Here is a 6189-nt window from a genome sequence, read left to right on the forward strand (position 1 = left end):
GGGGGGGGGGGGGGGAGGTCGCTTTCAATCTTATTTTTCTTGAATGATTTTTTAATCTTTCTAAACTCATGGTCCATTGGCAAGAACTGGTGATGACAATTAAATCATGTATTTTTTCTGCCATGCTTTAAAGTGAATGTCTTATTATATTCCATTGAATACGAACATGCTATCTTTTCAGCGCGTTGATACGCTCAAACTATACTTCCCTAAAGAAGTATAAGCGGTCGTATCAAGTAAAGAATCCAAATGTTAAGTTGGGGTCGATCCCACGAGGAAATTAGTTTAGACTTAAGTTTAATCTACAATTACTTCTATTTAGTAAAGTCTTTTCCGGAAACAAACAATTAAAGGGGAGATTTTGTGTAACAAAAAAAATTAATTAAGTCTAAGTAAACAAGTAGCTAGTTCAAATATTTGATGTTTATCAAATGATTAGAGAAACTAGGGTGTAAGTGTTTTCCATAGGTTCATAACGCAGTAACCCTAGCTATAACAACTCTTCCTAGTATCCTGCATGCAAAGTAGTAAGTTATGTATCCCTAATTCCTTGATCCTGTAACTAGTGAATTTCACTCCGCACCTTGGTCCATCTACGCCTGTGTACTTTACTAAACCTTACCTTTTACCTCATATTAAGCATCATAATCGATGTATGGCTTAGGTATTACTTCGCACCAATCAACACTAGCCTATTAGATAGTATATACTTAATCTACGTTGATAATTCTTTTCTTATTATCTACATCCTTGGTCTTGCAAGTAGCAACAAGGCGAGTTATAACGCGTGCACTCGTTAAAAAAACTTCTAAACGAAAGAATTATCAATACATGCAAGAAACTATTCGAGAATTGTTATTTTAGCTAGTTTTACTTTGTTAATTACCCGTGGTTCCCACAACCCTAGTTATGGATTTAGTTACCTCTGTTCATAATTACACAATTCATATTAATTAAACAAGAATTCATGTACTTACTTTGATGAGATTGATGAAAATCCAGAAAATCACTTGAATTCGAGAAAATAGTTTAATAAACGATTTCGGAAAAATGAAGTATTTTCCAAAACTCAATATTCAATAACCAATATTACATATCAAAAAAATAACCAAGAGTCTAACCCCAAAAACGAGGTTTCTGGTCCTATTTATAATAAAAGAATCCTTAACATTAAGGGAAATCTAAATAAGGAAAATCTGTCCAAAAATGCGTCTTGCGTCGACGACCTGACCGACGGACCGTCAACACATCTATCGGTCCATACTTCAACTCTATTTTCATCTTCTTTCTTCTCTAACTCTCTGTTATCATAGACGGACCAAGATGACGATCCGTTGACAGGACGAAGGTCCGTCGATGGCCTTCTTCGCTCCACACTTAGAATATTTTCAAATCGGGTACTGAGGCTACATTCTGTTAACACCAACGGATAACCAGGTTGGTCTGTCGATGAGACGACGAACCGTCATCCCTTTCATAGCCTCACACTTTGTCATAATTCCCCGATCTTTCCTTGGCAGCATAACATCTTCATGGCGACGGTTGCCACCTACGAACCGTCGATGGCTCCGTAGGTCATCTTTTCTGCAATTTTAAGCACATCTTCAACATTGTCATTCTGGATAGGTTTTCCTACAAACACAAAGAAAAATACATTAAAACTACTTCAAAGAGGCCTTAGACACACACTAAACTTAAGGAAAAAACATTAAAAGTATTGTGAAACCACGGTACATCAACATCCTCAACTTAAATTCGTTGTTTGTCCTCAAGCGACACACTATGACTCACTACAAAAACATTTGTACAAAAGTATCCTTATTTTAGCTTTCAGAATCATCTGGCTATCAATCCCGATTATTTTCATTATGCTCATGCATGATATCACTATTAGGCTCTCTCATGTGGATCAGACCATGACACAGACTCACCACGCACCGATACCTCTCCTCTTTTACTTCTCACCAAGGTGCCAACTTTCCAGTATTGCAATTTAAAAACAATATCCTCATTTTTCACACAGTGATTTTAGTTTGAGTATAAGGATTTTTTTTTCAACACTCAATCTCAGAACAACTTCTCACCTAATTGGTACTTATAGCTATAGGCTTGCCGTTATTTTCACTGCTTTAAGTTCAACGTATTAGACTCTTAGGATCACGATAGGACTTTCTTAGCTTGTAACGTAGGCTCAGGGTCAGGTAGGGTACATTTTGATGTACTTTAGTGAATTGTTGTCCTCCTTGACATAACAACTAAGCATCCTACCTTTTCATCGTTTATTCCGCCCTATTTCTTAATTTTCTTATATTCTTTTGTCTTGCTTTTCTCCTTTCTTTCTCCTTTTGTGTAAGTGACTCTTCTTTTATTTTTTTTATTTTCTTTTACTTTCAAATTTTGCAATTTTTCACTTGATTTAAACTTTGCTTGAGTCACTTTTTTTTCTTCTTTGTCTCTCTTTATTCTTTCAGCCCCATTTTCCGGAGCATTCCTCATAATAGCCACCCTCAACTCATGGCTTTGCCATGAGTCAAGGTACACAATACCCAAGGTTGGGTCAGGGCCACAACAAGGTTGTTTTCTGCATTAGCCACCCTCAACTTATGCTTTTGGCATAAGCTGAGGTGCACATGTCCAAGGAGGGATTAAGGCCAACACATTGTTCACAGAAGATAAGTTGGGGTACAAAAAAGATTCATTTTAAGCTCAAATCATTTGGATCAAGAAGGGATTAATTTCATTTGATTTTATTTTATCTAGGCTAAAGGTTGACTATCTTGAATAAGGGCCTATGATCCTTTCCCAATTGTCTATTACAGATTACTTTTAGCAGGACTAACCGGGCATGTTCTAGCTCAGTACCAACGGTGGTCTATTCAACTTTCTCACACTCACTTAACACCTCATTACCCTACCAGATTATCAGACACTTTGTTCGAGCTTAAGATTGAGGGTCATGCCGGGGTGTATCTCTATGTTATGCTTAGAGCCACACATTCATCATTCACTATGCCTAATCATGCAAGCATTTTCTTTAAATTAGGATATCATTTTATTTAGCCATCATGCTTCAGATTTCATATCTATACTATGTACAAGATACTAACGTGCCGGTTCAACAGTAAAGTAAACAGTATCTTGGGGAAAAAGAACACAGGCAAGAAAATCCGAAGAGAGGATAGTAAGTTGGGATATTCAGACTTCACCCTAGCACTCATTTTCCATTTACCCCACCCCCAACAAAAGAGCATGCAATTGTCCAATGCATAAAAAAATATAAAACCGAGTGGTAGGTGAAGCAAACCTGAAGCGCATAGCGTCGATGATCAACAAGATGGTGGGTCCGGTTTCCCAGAACCTGCTCCCTCTGTAGTAGGGACACCATCAGTAGTGTCCGCAGCAATAATAACACCCTCATTAGTGCTCCTCTCAACATCAACAATCCCGGAGATAGACGCCCCAACAGCCACCTGCTGAGACCTCATCTGCCGGGCCTCCTCATCAATCAGCGAGGCTCTCCTTGCAGCCTCTAACTCAAGACTCTCTCTCTTCCTAGCTAGAGTCTCATCATCTTCTCTAGATCGGTTCCTCTTGGTATGCTCACGGGGCTGAGATGATGGCTCAGCACTGGTGGAGAACAGTGCAGCCATCACCGTATCCTCAGCAGGCTCCGCAGATGGGGCCTCAGACTCTGGCACCCGGGCCTCCAGTATGGCATCCATATCTGCTCTCAGACTCGCCACAGCAGCCTGGAGAGTCGTCAAATCTAAAGTAGGGGCTGGCCGGGCGAGAACCCTCAACTCAAATGCGTTAAGACGCTGGTGAACCTCCATAATCTGCCTTTCAGTCCGATGGGCCATCTTCTTCTTGATTTGCTCTTCCGCCTCAGCAATGGACTTCTACATCCAAGGATAGATATGATGCAGAATTGTGACCATTTGGGCCTCTAACTTTTGGTCCCTAGCGATCGGAACTAGTGATACAGATGGGGTGGAGCGGGAGGAGCTTGGAGCTGTGCCCGGGATAGACTCAATTGGGGTGGTGTCCGTAGGCTCTGATGTAGCCTGATCAACCCCTTGGGCTTGCTCTACCGTGGCTGCTTATCTCTCACCTAGCTGTTGCACCTCTGCTCGGGGCTCTCTATTGGGATCCAGCTCATTGGCCTCATCCTAGATGAGACCCATATCTACTATTCCATCGGGGTCTTGAGCACATCAATATGCCACACGGGCACTCCAGCAGACCTGCACAATGCAAAAATTATGCAAGGGAAGTTGTAAGTAGTGGTGAACTTAAAGGCCCTATCATGAATGACCACCTGTAACAGCCACGCAAAATCCACCTCAAACCCAGCAACCATGGCAGCTATCAGCAGTGCTATATCCCATGTAACAATATTATCAGCAGCAGTGGGGGAGAGGCAATGACGGACCAAGAGCCATAAGAATTTGGCCATGAATGTGAGGTTGGCCTTCTCTATACCTCCTTTGGTCTCTAACACCCAATCAGCACCCTCGCCATCCACGGAGATGCTCTGGGCTATCCACCTCTTGGTGGTCTCTCTCACGCTGGAAATGATCGTCCTTTACCAGCTTTCACCGATAGTCAAACTCGGCAGTGAGGGGGGTCCTGGTGGCATCAGTGGCAGCACCATATAAAAATCTGCGAATGGCGGGCAAAGAGATAATCCACCCGCTTGCCACGGACATGAACATGCTCAAGTGGTGCGTGTTTGGCGGGGTTAGATCGCCTGTCCAAACTAGCCCTGATAGTCGCCACATAAGCGGCGTAATACTCTTGCACCATCTACTCGCTGTGACGACCCAAACTCCTAGCCGTCCACTCTAGCCGATGGCGAGTGAAAAGGTCATGTATAGCTAGCATCGTGGGAAGACTCCCAGTAAGAACACACTGCTTGACTATCAGAGTCCGAGTCATGACCCCCTTGTCGTCGAGCAGATTCGCATCCCTGTATATTTTATCTTGGCCCTCGACACACCACCGGTTGGTCTGATCAGCAACCGGTGCGGGGATGTTGGTCAGGGGTGCTGGAGTAGAATCCGCACTATCAGCCTCCTCAGACGAGGCGGAGTGGACCGATGTAGCTGGAACAGTGGCCCTGTGAAGATGAAACTTCCTTAGACCCTGAAGCCTCCGCAGAGCCAGACGCTCCCTCAGAAACTGCAGCAGACGCAGACGGTGTGTCGGTCAATGTGCGCTCCTCATCAGACTGGGAGGTAGTAACTACGCCGGACGCCACCCTCATGGGTGTGCTCCGAGAGGTCCTAGTAGCACGTGATGGTGTCTGGGGGCACGTATTCGGGGTTGCGTTCATCGTAGGACGACCCAATCACCAACCTACGGGAAAGGGTGACAAACTTGGAACTTCCTCGAGAGTACACTAAATCTTGCTTGGGTGCCATGTGTATCTATATACTGTAGTGTAGGGAATTAGGAGATGAATTCTTGTAAGTACGAAACACCAAAGAGCGACCTCGAACACCGACCAGGCAGAAGACAGATGAAGATGAATAATTGGGGAAGAGAAGGGATGTGGGAAACTGATGGAGATTTGGGGAAGAGGAGAATTTGACTGATAGAAATGGGAGTTAATGGGTGAGGAAGTGGAGAAGTTGAAGGGAAATGAAGAAGGAAACGGTTTTGGGGAAGGTTTTGAAAGGGTGGGTAACTGAAAGGCTTAAAAATTTAATATATAGCCGGTTGGGTTGGGTCGGGTTATTGGGTAGGAGGAGCCGACGATTTCCCGTCAACGGACCATAAGTAAGTCGACGGTCCGTCGACTGCTCCGTCGAATATGCCCTAACTTAGAAAACAATTAAAGAAACAAAGCTGGGATCTACGGACCCTGCCGACGGTCCGTCGACAGAATGACGGTCCGTTGATTGGTCCATCGATCAGTGCACCGGACCAATTTTCTGTAGATTTCTGGGGTTTTGGTCCCTGCACATTGAACACCTAATAAGCTAATCTATTTTGTATTTTCTGGACAATTTTTAGACACGGACCCTAGTTTACTCTCTATCCAACACTTCTAAAACAACATAAAAGAAAATTAATAAGTGACATTAAGTGAGAAAAACAGAAATAATGCAACTGCGCCTATAAAATCACAAAAAAAACTATTGTTGGCTAGAGGATACATATTGGGTTGCCTCCCAATCAGCTTGA

This window comes from Solanum pennellii, chromosome 8, assembly GCF_001406875.1.
Source record: "Solanum pennellii chromosome 8, SPENNV200".
Taxonomy (NCBI): Eukaryota; Viridiplantae; Streptophyta; class Magnoliopsida; order Solanales; family Solanaceae; genus Solanum; species Solanum pennellii.